Below are 14,939 nucleotides of genomic sequence, written 5' to 3'. Positions count from 1 at the left end.
ACATCCCAGCACTTTCAGCCTCTGTGTTTTGGAATTGGAATCATCAAGGAAAGCACAACGCAGTTAAGCACTGGATACGATAAAGCTTTACTCACATAAAGAGACAAAGTGAGATCAGCTTTGGTGGAGGCATCATCTGGGCTTCTTTCCCGGCAGCAGCTGTGAGCACTTGGTGGGCACACACGCCTCCTGCGTGGTAGTAGAAAGACACCATCCTCTCCCCACAGTGAACAGACATAGCAGCGAAGTTGGCCGGTGTCCTACGATGCACATGTGTAAGCAGAATAAAGAAGTTCACATTGCGTCTGAAATGGGAAAAGGTATTTCCACACAAGGTAGCAAGTTCAGCACAGGCCATCTGAACATTTTATCTTTCAGTCAAGATGTGTGTCAGGCTTACTTCACATATTTATGTGACCAAAATATGGTCACACTATGTGCATCTTAACATTTAATTGAATCCTTAAAGGTAAATGTTATGAATGCAGCCTATGTTTTAAAAAACCAGAAAATTAGAGTGCGTACTTTAAAACTTCTCACACATTATGTGGAAAGAAATCTGTAGTATATGAAAAGATACAGAATACAATTTGAGTATATGTTCTATCTTAAAAGGACTAATATAAAAAATGACCACTGATGGGAAAAAATGGTGAAGATAATGATAAAAACTATAGAGAATGTGACAAAATAAGATATATAGAATAATGGAATTGCAGAGACAGAAGTTATCTCATATCTATATATAAAATAGTATGTAGCTCCCCTTTTAGAAATAAATAAATGGTTCCCAGTGCCTTTCCTTCAATAACATAGCTGGAATTACAAAGTATACTTTTTAACTAACAAATAATAATTGTATATCTTTCTGCAGCAAATATGTTTTGATGTGTATACATTACAGAAAGGTGAAATCAAGCTAATTAGCATATGCTGCACCTTACCTATACTCCTGATTTTTATTTCATAGGGCTTTTACTTCTAGATCCCAGGGTTAAGAGAGACTTTTCATGTCTCCCTCACAGATTAGTATTGTTATGGATTTTGTATGTTCCATTAGCTCTCTTGGATAGAATATAGTGGAGAAAAAGAAAGTGATCTCTGGGGAGGAACAGCAGACAGTGGGGTAGATAAAAATAGGCTCCTGTTAAGTCCAACTATACTCTTTTATCTGGTATCTTTGCCAAACTCACTTATGTTTTGTTTTTTTTGAGCCTTAGCTGCCTGAGGCTTGAAAGTCACTTCTCTGAGGCTCCATATCCCTCAGCCTATGGGGTGGGGGGGTGCGGGGGAAGGAAACCTTCCATTCCCTGGAAGCTGTTTGGCCTCAAAGTGTCATATGCTAAGTCACTTGTCATTGCTGCCAATCCACTCTTTTGTGTACGGTGTTACAACTCAACAAAAATAAGTGTTCATTTTCTTTTTTTTGGCATGTTTTTGGAATTTATACTCAGTAGGTTAATTTAAAGTATGTGAATCACCTTAAAGACCTTGAAGTTGACACATAGGCTGTAAAAATAGAAACTGCATAACATTACAAGAAGATTGTTAAAGAAGAATACCTTAGGTAGCTGGCATTCTTTGGAGGGTATATATCAATGACAAGGTTGGCCCAGAGAACAGACAGGGGTCATGCTGAAGACCTACAACAAATTACACTGGATTATAATTCAAGCAGATGTATATATTTTTAAGTAAAACCACACATATTATTTTGCATCTAATAACAAATCTTAATTTGTTACGTTGCTGTGGTGAGTGTTTTCTGCTTCTTTTCATTAGGTTTCTATACCATATTTCCACAAGTTGTATTCAGTTAGGTTAAGTTTTCTTTTAATTGTTAGTACAATAAGGTATTCATCAAGGAATTAAAATAGAATGACAAATTATCTATTTTGCTTTTATTTAAAAATAAAGGAGATCAACCCGGTGGCTACATAACATATTTTTTAATCTAATAACATAGTATATTTTTTAATCTAATAACCTGCTGATTATCAAGTTCCTCTGTATCAAGTTTCTCTGGAGAAGACACAGTTTTAACACATACAGGCCATGTTGCATGGTTTATAAGTCTATCAGGAAAATCTGATATTTCTACTATTCACATATTCAACTAGAAATTATTTTTTAGGTGTTTAAAATTTTATATCTGATTACTGGTGAACATTATTAGTAAATGAAAATTAACTATGAAACTCCCAATAGACTTCAGTTTGACATTTAATATACTGGCCTTTTTAATTCATTTCTAAAATAAATCACATCTAATAAAAGAATTAAAACATTTAAAATACAGCAGTGCACTACATAGAAAAATGCAATAGATTTTGCATTTTTCAGTGAGCATAAATGCCATTCAGGTTTTCTTATTTTAAAACTTTCCATTTGGGGGTATTTGATCATAAGAGGAACATTTTAGCTAACATTATGCATATAGCTACCATCCTTTTATGTGAAATGGTCTTATGTTCTGTCTTAATGGCCTTTCACAGACTCTGTTTTACTCTGAAGAAAGTATATGGAAAATGAACATAATTATCTCTTTAGAAACAGAGACAGAACCATTTATATTATACACATATGTCCTTAGGTTGCTCTGGCATTAGATAATATTTTCCTCTATTTGTACAATATGGTTATTCTCACTTACGATCTTCCTATGGCTGGAGGAAGAAGAGCATTACTTAGCAAGAAAATCCTGCCTAGAGAGTGTGACCAGAATCTTCCTTCTCACTTGGGCGTCGACTCTCAGTACTGGAGAGAATGGTAGGATATAAGCAGGGATGGGGTCATTACTTTATGACTCAACTTTACCTTTAAGTATCAGCATGTCTATAAGGTTCCTAAAAACTAAAACTACAGGCATGAAATCAATTTTTACAATGTTATTTTTTTGTATTTAAATTAATAAAGAAGGGTGGACACGGTGGCCAATGCCTATAATCTAGCACTCTGGGAGGCCAAAGTGGGAGGATCCTTAAGCTCAGGAATTGAAATGGCGCCTGAGCAAGAGGGTCACCTCATCTTTACTAAAAATAGGAAAACAAGCTGAGCATTTTGGTGAGTGCCTGTAGTCCCAGCTACGTGGAAGGCTGAGGCAGGAAGATCTCTTGAGTCCGGGAGTTTCAGATTTCTGTGAGCTACAATGATGCCATGGCACTCTACTCAGGGTGACAGAGTGAGATGTCATCTGAAAAAAAATTAATTAATAAGTAATTATATATACTAATGATTGAAACAGGGCTTGATGGTTGATGATGCCGTCCTTTTCACTTTTAGAGTATTAGAACCACATTTACCACCTTGAATATATTTTTTAGTATATAAAGAGAGACAAACTTTCCTGTGTCTATTTGAATCAGGGCACAAACCATCCCACTTTCCTTTGCTCATTCCTGAAATGCAACATAAATATACATACATATGTACACCCACTCCCAGCAAAGCAGCCAAATGTACCAGGCAACAGATGGGAAACCAAGAGCCCATGTGTTCACATTCCAGCTATGCCAATAACTTGCTGGGTGATCTTGGGCAAGCTACATATCTTCAGCTAATTGCCTTCTCTCTACAAGAACAGAGTCACAGGGCCTGAATATTAGCTCTCTGAAGCCAAGTAATGAATTTGTCCTGTCATCCTTCTTAATATGGAAAACATATTCAAATAATAAAGAACTGGAATTGATCTTATTATTATTGCATAATCTCACTAGGTCTCCCCTGCTGTTCTAAAGTCTATAACCAAATGTTTTGCAATACCAATTTAAAAAAAAGAATTTTCACTACTACTACCACAGTAGGAATTATTAAAAAGAAAGATGAATTATCTAACACTGATACAGCAACAAGAGCAAAGAAAACTCTAAAAAGATACATCTAGCTTTGCCAGGGAAGATAAATAAATAGACACTAAACACATGAAATAATTCTTAATATTATTAGTCATTAAGGAAATGGAAGTCAAACTACAAGATCCCCTTAATATTATTAGTCATTAAGGAAATGGAAGTCAAAACTACAACAAGATCCTATTTTATAACCACTAGGACTTTTTAATGAAAAAGCCAAAAAGAATTGGTAAGAATGTGTGAAATTGGGCCCTCATACTTTGCTGATGGGATTGTAAACTCGTGCAGCTACTCTGGAAAACAGTATGAATGTTCTTCAAATGTTAAACATAGAATTAGTAGAAATTTCACTACTAGTTATATAAGCAAGAGCCTGAAAACATGTCCACCCAAATACACATGCACAAGTGTTCACAGCAGCATCATTTATAATAGTTACAAAATGGAAACAACCCACCATCAATCAAGTAACACAGGAATAAACAAAATTTGATATATTCATATAACTGCATATTATTTAGCCATAGAAATAAATGAATCAAGTACTGAAATTTGCTATAATATGGGAGCACCTTAAAAACATTATGTTAAAGAAGGCAGTCACAAAATAACACATATTACATGATACCATCTGTACAAAATGTTCAGAATAGGCAAATCAAAGGACAAAGTGATTCCTCATCAGCAGACCTGGCTCACTGTGACCCAGAGTCACCTCTGTTGTTTACCTTCATGGATTCTAATAATTGAATTATAGGAAGGTATTGAAGGTAACCTGCTCTTTCTAGAAAGAAGAGCCTGACACAAAGTTTTTGTGCTGGGTGTTAGTTTGATAAAAGTGAAACAAGAATGTAGTGATAACTAATATAAGATTATGAGATTGAGTTGAGTAGGGAATCACTGCATACAACTCTTACCCAGCTCTGGTGAAAGCACACACCTGGACCTTCACTACATAAATACCCATGTAAAATGTAATTCAAAATTGCTTATGGGAGGAAAGAGGATCAATTATCTACCAGTAACCATTGTTCATTGACTGAAGGTTAATCTAGTGTGTGCTACTACCCTCTCACATGTTCAGTTAATGCAAACAAAAGCAACTAGCAATTCTCACATAATGCCAGGTTGAGGCCTTAGACAGCAAGAGATATAGGCTATGGTTAGGTGCAATGCCAATATACTTCCCAGTAATGTTATGGAACAGTGGATAAAGACAAGATCTCTTCACAGAATCTGTATAAAGTAAAGGGATTCTATCCCTTTGTTTCCAAATATGTTCAATCGTGTGTTGAAGTTGTTTGCATCAGCTTTTGGGAGTTGACTATATGCATCTCTTGCCAACTCTGAATTTAGTAACATGCTGTTAGTACCTTGAAATTGGCCATGGTGGAGATACTTACACAATGAAAATGGGCAAATACTACAAATTAGCTTTTATTTGATAGCAGGACAGTAACCATTTATCAGTATGTCTCTTAGCCATAATCTCTCTTAATTTTTGCTAACTATGCACTTGGGAATCAATGCAATTTACTGATGCCTAGAAAAAAAAAAAACAACTTCTGTCACTTTTCTTTGTCTTAATGGAACAGAAGTTTGAGGAATATGACAGGAAGGAGACTACTGATGTGTATGTAAAGACGGCAGAGAATTTGATTCATCATCAATGTATGCTTTTATATATTTCAGTCACATTTTTGGTCATTGCTACTCTGAAGTTGATATATAGGGCACTAAATAAATTCTATAGCTAGAATACCAAATACATGCAAGCCACTGTGTTAGATCCTTTACATAAGCTTCTTTAGTTTATTTGTGGGCTTTAGGATAACTTCTGAGATAATTTTGGTTAGTTTCATTTTACCAATGAAGAAACTAGAAATCAGAGAGTTTCAGCAAATTGTTCAAGGTAAATGTCAGTGGTTTTTCTACTACAGCACAGAAGCTACTTCTATGATATATTATTATCAACTATAAGGTAGAATTATATTAAATGAAATGCTTTTTCATCTTTTGATAGATGACTACATAGTTGTCTCTTTTTTTCTCTGTTATGTGATGAATCCTATTGAAAGTTCACTGATATCAATTACACTGACATATATAAATTATATTTTGGCCCACAAATTTTTAGGAGAGTAGGTCGATACTTATCATTGTCCTCTTTCCTCATAAAGAACAACACATAATTTTGTGTTGCCCTTACTGTATCGTTGCCCAGGATATTCTATTTTTACAGGCATAACATTGATTAGTGCATATTACCCTTGGGCGGAAGTGATATTGCATTAAATTCATACTAATATTCCTTGCTGCTCTTCAACTTTTCTGTTTTCAAGTTTGTTGAGCCAAGTTGTATATGTGTGTGCATAAGTGTTTTTATTTCTTGCTCTGTCCTAGCCATTTGCTATTATCATATCTTGACATTAATATTATGCAAAGCTCTGATCTATGGTGCTAGTATCAGAGGTCAAGGACCAGGGTGCCTAAGGCAATTTGACTTTCTAAATGAGGGGAAATATGTCTTACAATATACTTCACCAGTAGAGATGTAAGATGAGCCGTTTCATTTGTCACAATCTTATAGATTTACCTTTAGTTTTTGAAGTAAAAAATGTAGGAATTTAATGAACAAAAATAACAATGTTCCCACAGGATAATGGCCAACTAACCAACTAATTTAATCCAGATAAAGACTGACATTGAATGAGAAAGGGGAGTAGAGGAAGTCAAAGGTTTCAAAAACCTTTAAAAATCATGTTTTGTTTCTTTCTTGATAGGGTAGAGAGGAAATTTCAAAGATTACACTGTTGGGGGTTAATTTCAGACCAAATGATTATACATAAAAGGCAACGGGTTTTGTGGCAAATTTTTCTGAGAAGACCCTGAAGATCCTGGGTCTTCTGTGTATTCCTTGTATTATCTTGTATCCTGTATTCCTGTGACAGGGGTAATACCAAAAGCAAGTCTATTGCTGCGTAGTTGGGAAAGGTAGTTTTATTCCACTAAGGATCATCTAAGAAGGAAAAAATAAAGGGAGATTCTGTGAAACTGGTTAGTAGAATACTTTTTGCTACCTTTGCTTTTGTATTTCTTAGCCACGAGACTTCAAAATGAAAACAAACATAAACAAAAAGGCAATGTGTCCTAGTGGGTAACCTTGGGCATAGACAGAGTTTAAGGCATTGATCAGCAGCAGTGTGGGGCTTGGCCTGTTTAACATCTTTTCTTTTTTCTTCATCTGCTTTGAACAGCATTTATAGCCAAGGAAGAGTGAAAGAGTGACCTCTTAAATTTTGTGGCCTTCCCAAGAACACCTGTAGTCATTCATCCATCCTATGTTTTGAACTGGCTGTGACATTGAGCCAGATTACCACGGAATTTCAGAAACTCCCAGTCCATGGGTAAATCAGCATCACACTGGGATGTTTAAATAATATGGAACAAAGATTTTATACCATGAGATTTTCCCATATCGCTAAGTTAAGATAGAAAGGAAAATAAAAAATCATTGTAATTATTATAAACCCAAGGGCGAAGTGATCATTTAAAAATACCAGTCTCATAACACTTTGTCAGCTGAACTTAAGACCACACAGAGACATAGTGAAGAATGAATGAGTTTAAAAAGCAGTTTTTCATTTCTTGGTCAGAACTGGAGCTCTGCTGAGAATGTTAGACAAGCAAAGCGGCCATGTTGATTCAGCCAGAGAGGAAAAGAGATTTGCTCAGAAAAAAAAAGAGTGAAGTTCTTAAATAGAAATCTACAAAATAGGAAGCAAGAAAGAGAATGTGCCCATATGTGTTTTAAAAGCCAGAACTAGAAAAGTTAAAGCTCCTTCCTTTTTTGTTTAGAATTCAAGGAGATCTCATACAGCAAGAGAGAGTCAAGATGTTAGCAAACTACAATAAAAAGAAAACCTGGAGGCTTTCCATAGGAAGGCATAAAACTATATAGAATTCTATGCTCCAGCAGGGCTTTTTGTTTGTTGGAATGATTACATTCGTGTATCAGGTAAGATTTGGACACATTTTAGAAAAAGTTTGAGAACATCCATATGAAATTCAAGAACTTGTTCATTAGCTTGATTAAATAAAAATGTAAGTGGAAAAGCAGGTGATTCGTGTCTTTTAAGAGAACACCAGTCTGTACATAATCACTTTTTGGAAGGTGATAAAATTAAGCAAAGCATGAAACAATAAATTTTATCCATCTTTTTAGAATTTTGAATGGGTAATGGATTACTTTCTGAATGAAATTATTCTATTTAGGAAGTCAAAGCTTGTTTTGAAAGAACACTCTTTTTGTTTGTTTCTCTCACTTCAAGAGATCCATAGACAGAATAGGAAGGATACACCAGCAAAATGAACATCTGGACCCAAATCAAAGTGAAAATGATTTGAAAGATGATTCCTTAATAGCAAGTGATGCCTTTCCTGCATCAAGTGGAGAAGGAATGAACCTTAAGTTAAAAATAACTTACCTTTTTCTTTTTTTGGCCATGTTCTACTTGAAAGGTGCAGGAGATTAATAGAAAGTAATGAAACACACAAAGTATTAGTTCACAGGTGTACAAACTCGCTATGAGTGCCGGAGCAAAGCAAGGAAACTCAGAGGCTCAAACAACAGAAATATATTGCCTCGCGATTCTGGAGCCTAGAAGTCAAAAATTAAAGTGTCAGCAGTATTAGCTTCTTCTGACGGTTGTGAGGTAGAATAGATTCCAGACTTTCTTCAAACCTCTGGTAGCCTCCAGCGCTCCTGGACTAGTAGATGACATCCTCCCTGGGTCTATTCATTATCTTCCCTCCAGGTATGTCTATGTCTCAGTGGAATTACTCTATTTAGAAAGTGAAATCTTATTTCAAAAGAACTGAATTTTTTTTACACTCAGCAGTTGAAGTTCTTCATGAGAATTAAAGCTGGTTTAATTCATCTTTTGAGGTGTAATTCTTAGACGAAAACTGCAGAAGAAAGTACTTGGAAATCTCACAGTCATTCAGGTAAGACTTTTATCACAGCAAATTTTAATTGAGCTATTTACCTTTATAAGTATTAGATGTATTGGTCAGATATTGCTACAAAGGATAACCCAAAGCTCAGTGGCCTCCAGTAAGCATTTATTTTTCTAGTCTAAGAGTCTGCATCTCAACTAGTAGGGTTCTGTTTCAGGCAACAGATGAGCTGCAGGTGACTCTAGTCTTTGGTTTAGATTCTCGTCTGCTCTGCATGTCTTCACATCCTCGCTCCAGCTGCTTTCTAGTCATCAACCAAGGTGAAACCAAGTAAGGATGTTTGAGCCTCAGCTCTTAACACTTCACCTCAAGTATTTGTCTCGCTGACAGAAATAACGTTTTATACTAAAGACGTAAATACAACATTTGTAAAGGATAATGAGTGATGAAATTTTAGAACAAAAAATCCAAAAATATAAGAAAATATTACCATTTTAAAGAACAGTTATATAGTTGATCTGTTGGCATCCTAAGACTTTCAGGGTTACAAGAAATTTTAAAATTCTTCTACTTTACCTTTTATAGCAAATTGTAAACACTATTTCTAATACAAATATTATTGGTTCAAATTATGGAATAAGTTGCTATAATTATCTTAGTTCTTCAAACCCAGGAAATCTCCATTCTGTAATATGTGCATAGCCTTAAGGAGTACATTAACTTCACATTCAATTGTAAGTCAGCTCTATGTTACTAATTAAATCACAATGCTGACTTTGGTCTCATGTACACATTCTTTCACACTGACAAATTGTTACAATATATTTGGGCAAATATTACAACTTTAACTCACTATGATTATTAAGTTCAAAAGAAGATTATTAAGTTCAAATAAGAACTCAATATTTTCTTCAACTGTTCCTCCAATTGTGACTATTTCAACAAAATATGACTCACTTAATAAAACATTTATCTTTAGTTTTAAGATTTACTTTCTGCACAAAATATTTAATGTAAATAAGAAGATTGCATACAATGAGTTAGAGAAAAATGTATTAACTTTAAAAACTTAGAAATAAAATAAATGGGTTATTTGACACCATATGTAGTTATGGGGATTTAGACTTTTTTGTTTTAGTTTGTTTACAAATTGGAATATAAGGTTAGACATTTGGAGCTTTGCTCTCAATATCCATTCATGCACTTCTATCTAGTAAAATAACCCAGATATTAAGCTTAGCACTCTGAAACCTGGCTACATTTTTTGATCATACAATCTCCCTAGCAGGTAGGTGTGGCCCAGTGCCCCAGTTATCACCACAGATAAGGGAGTATTGAGAGAAATTGGTCCCTGTTTCAGGACATCTTAAAAGATAAGAGTTCCTTCTATCTTCTTTGTCGTGCTGTCTTAAGTACCAGGAATCATTCTGAAAATAATTTGACCTTGAGACAAGGCAACATACACATGATACCAAGAAGAAAGATGAAGCCTGAGTCTCAGATGTGCCTTAAAAGCCTTGAAAACAACAGCTACGTAGTTATTGATTTCTTTCACAATCTGTAGCTTCATTTAAGACTCTATTTTGAAGCCTGTGTTCTTTGTAGTAACCTGAATCCTAGGATTTAGCAAGAGATAGAGGAAACTAGAAATGCAAATAATATCCAGAAAACAGGGTTAATAAGAATTGGTATCATCAAGAATACAGATGTCTTCTCAGACAGTAAGGAAAAATTCTATTCCTTCCAAAAAGAATAAAAGTGTGGAGCAAGATAAGCAGCAGAAGTAAAGGCCGTTGGGTAAGAATCATCACTGTATTGAATGTTTATTTGGGAAGTAAAATGAAAGAATGGAAACTGTTTGAAAGAGTCAACGAGGGGGCCCAGTGTAGGAACCCAACAGAGGATGACGAAATGGAAGCAGTATGGCCTAAATTCCTCCTGGTTTGACCCACTCTATTAACCTTGTCAGACTCACATCTTTATTTCTTCTCTAAAAATACATTTTAATAATTTTTTCTATGAAAAGCTTTTCTGTATGAAAACTAAAAAGATACACATCTGTATCAAGTTCTAAAACCTACCATCCTCTTCTTTACCAGTTAAACTTATTACATATAAAACACATTGCCACTGAAAGTTCAAGTCCATGAAATAATTTATTTCAATAGAATCTTTTAATTTTATTATGTGAAGATAAAAGCATACACTCTGTAGTTTCAAGGTTATGTAATGTGAAGTCAAACTGTCTTATTTTAGAATTACAGATCAGCCGTTTCCAGGTCTATTGTCATAGGCAAATACTCGAAATGGTTTATCTGCAAAAAAGTCAGATAGTAATAATCAACTTCAAGAATTTTGTGAGGGCAGCACCTTTGGCTCAAAGGAGTAGGGTGCTAGCCCTATATACTGGAGTGCATGAGTTCAAATCCAGCCCTGGTCAGAAAAACTGCAAAAAAAAAAGAATTGTGTGTATGTCTACTAAATCTATTTCTGTGAGTGTATAGAAGCGTGTATGTAATATAATAGCTCCTTGCTTCCTGGAGTCTCTAGAATACCTACGTAAGAATGACTTATAGTACTAATTAGAGAATTAAGTTGAACAAAAGAAATACAAATTTTTTAAAGACATTGCAATACATTTTTAACTGATTATATTGAATGGAACGCAATAGGTATACAGCTGATATTAGACACAACTGTTTAGATTTCAATGGATCTAGGCATAGATACATAGATTGCCTATAGCAGTAGATTTAGATGCAGACATAGATTTAGACAGTTGGTCTACTACTATTAAGCAAAACTAACATAGTAGCATAATTTTGATTTAAACTTTAATGGTCATACATTTTCATGTTGATTTAAAATATATTCTTGGCCAACTGTGGTGGCTCACATTTGTAATCCTAGGACTCTGGGAGGCCAAGGTGAAAAGATTGCTTGATCTCAGGAGTTGGAGACCAGATTGAGCAAGGCCAAGACCCTGTCTCTATTAAAAATAGGAAAACCGAGGCAAGAGGCTCACTTGGGCCCAAGAGTTTGAGGCTGCTGTGAGCTACGATGATGCTATGACACTCTCTCCAGGGCGACAGAGTAAGACTCTGTCTTAAATAAATAAATAAAATTCCTTTTCATTAACTAGTAATTAAAGAATATTACTTCTGTAAACATTAAACAGCAACAATGCAATTAAATGACCTAGCCTATACAATATTATCCAAAATAAGAAACAGAGAAAAAAGATGAAAGAAAATGAAAAATCATATTGACTATTCTGTTATATATTATTTCTTTTCTTTTTTCTTTTTTTTTTTTTTTTGTACAGACAGAGTCTTACTTTGTTGCCCTTGATAGAATGCAGCAAGCTTGATTTTCTTGCCTCAGCCTCCCAAGTAGCTGGGACTATAGGTGCTGGCCACAAAGTCCGGCTATTTCTTTCTCTCTCTTTCTCTCTCTCTCTCTTTTTTTTTTTTTTTTTGTAGTTAGGCTGGGGCTGGGTTCACCACCCTCGGTATATGGGGCCAGCTCTCCCTACTCACTGAGTCATAGGCCGGCCCATATTATATTTTCTTAAAAGCTTTTCATGGTAAATTAGGTTAAAAATAAGGACATATGGATAATTTCCACAGATATACAATATTAAATTTTGTACAAATAAAAATATTTAGAAATACAATTATAACATTAACAAAAAATTTACAAATGTACTCAAAAAGTCAGATATTAGAATTTAACTATTATGATAAATGATTTTCTGCATTGTAATTGTTTTATAGCTTTAAAATAAAAATTAACAATGAAAATATATATATATATATATATTTTTTTTTGAGATAGAGTCTCAATATGTTGCCCTCAGTAGAGTACTGTGACATCACAGCTCACAGCAATCTCTAACTCCTGGGCTCAAGCCATCCTTTCACCTCAGCCTCCCAAGTAGCTGGGACTACAACACTGGGGCCATTTTTTGGTTGCTGTTGTCATTGTTGTTTGGCAGGCCCGGGCTGGATTCAAACTCACCAGCTCTGGTATATGTGGCTGGTGCCCCAGCCACTGAGCTACAGGCGCCGAACCAAAAAATATTTTAAAATACAATTAAGCAAGTTCAAAAATAGTACTTTTTGCATTACCTATACAGAAGGAAAAAACAGAACTGGGGAAGTTTTCACAAAAGTTAATAAAATAAATTGCTCCAATGGCAAAAGCAGTGAGAGAGAAACAAATATAGAAAATCGTAAAGAGAAAGAGGAGCTGCAACTTATTCCTTGGTCAAACTAACACTTTCATTTTCTTTTACTTCACAAATATATATAATTTTATTTAGTTAATTAAGAAACCCATTGGCTTAATTTTCTTTATATATAATTATATGTAATTATAATTACAGGTATTTTTTATTTTTTATTTCTTAATGATGAGTAAAGATTTTCATTTACTATTAAGTTTGATCCTCCTACACTGGAACTCCAATAGCTGCTATCTTTTTTAAAAATCATGCATTAAATATTTTGTAACATGTTGTGCATATTTATATAGTTTAAAAATTGTTTTAATGTGCTTATATGTATATTTTGACATTTTATACATTTTTTAAAAATGGGCACCATGGTCAAATTAGACCCCTGGTTCTGATGATGAATCAGAACTATAAGATAAAATGAATTCCATAAAAGTCTGGTTACTAGTAGGTAGGAAAGCAGGACTAAAGTCCATCACTCCTCTTAGCCAATTTCTCTTTGCATTGAAACTGGCGTCTTTTATTAATGTCAGATCTAGAGTCTTCAAGGCAACATAGTATAAAGGAAAAAAAAAGTTTTGGTAATGCTAGTGGAGCTCATGCTGAAAAATTAGTTTTAGAAATAATACAATTATATCATTTATAAGGCTGAATTTAAAGTTGAATTTTGAATCAACTTGCTATAAACTAAGAAAATGAATAATTAGCTGTTAAAATTTTTCCAACCTAGAAAATTATTGAAGAGAATTTATAAATGAAATATACTTCCTTCTCACTTGATGCACATTTGATATGTTATTATATCTTAGAAATCTACTCAGTTATCAAATAGCTCAATTTGAGGGGTAAGACACAAATATGTGTATACACACACACACACACACAGTCTGCCAAGGAGTTTTTTATTTCTCCCTGAACAATGTTATATACCCTACATTTATATCTAGAAAGCAGGTTCTACACACCATAAAAAATGCATTTTAATTTTCATCTAATATGTGACACAAGGTAAGAAATGTGTTCTGTGTTATTTAATCTTTTTGTACTTCTGTAACTAATTACATTATCCTCTTTCCACCACTGATTTTAAACACTAAGGTTATAATTACAATTAATGAGTGATTTATTGCATTATTGATGGCACTTTTAATCTAGCTAAACTTCACAGTCATCTCCCAGATTTGTAGTTTCCAGAGAACAAAAATTATGGTACCTGCCAAAACGAGCCAAAAGGAAAGGCACAGGGGCCTTGTGAAAAACAGAATTTATTTCAACAAATTATAAAAGCAAGTTACACACACACATTCCAGCACATAACAGTTTACAAATCATATGACATTCGTATGCTTCAAACTGTGCTGGTCTTTAAATCTAAAATCATGACTGGCAGAGATAGTATCAAAAGACTATTTCCCTTTCTCTCTCTCTCTTTTTTTTTTGAGGAGATGGATATGTTTATTAACTTTATGTTGCCATTCCACATAGTATACATATATCTAAACTTCATATTGTTCCCCATACATGTATACAACCAAGAATTGCCTATCAAAAATAATATTATGCACATTTCTGAGGTCACAGGGAGAAGCTGAGGTCTCTCCATATGGCCACCCAGCCTGGAAGGAGTTGGCTTCCTAAAATGTTCCCTGGGGAAATGTGTCTCCTCCTAGGTCTCCCCCATAGCTGTTGGTCCTGTGGGTGGAGCAGAGGTCACGGTAACACGCAGGAGTTCTGTAATGGGTCCGGTCCTCATCTTCAGGCTGCGTAGGGGACTGGCAGGCACCGTGGCTTTTCTTGCCTTCTGTCTGGACTCCTGGTCCTTCTCTGGCTACAGAAGGGCAATGATGATGAGATGCTAGTGGGAAAGGCCATCTGGCTGAGGATCCCCCTTT

Source organism: Otolemur garnettii, unplaced genomic scaffold (assembly GCF_000181295.1).
Source record: "Otolemur garnettii isolate 467f Iridium unplaced genomic scaffold, OtoGar3 scaffold00036, whole genome shotgun sequence".
Classification (NCBI taxonomy): Eukaryota; Metazoa; Chordata; class Mammalia; order Primates; family Galagidae; genus Otolemur; species Otolemur garnettii.
This window is presented reverse-complemented; position numbering follows the sequence as displayed.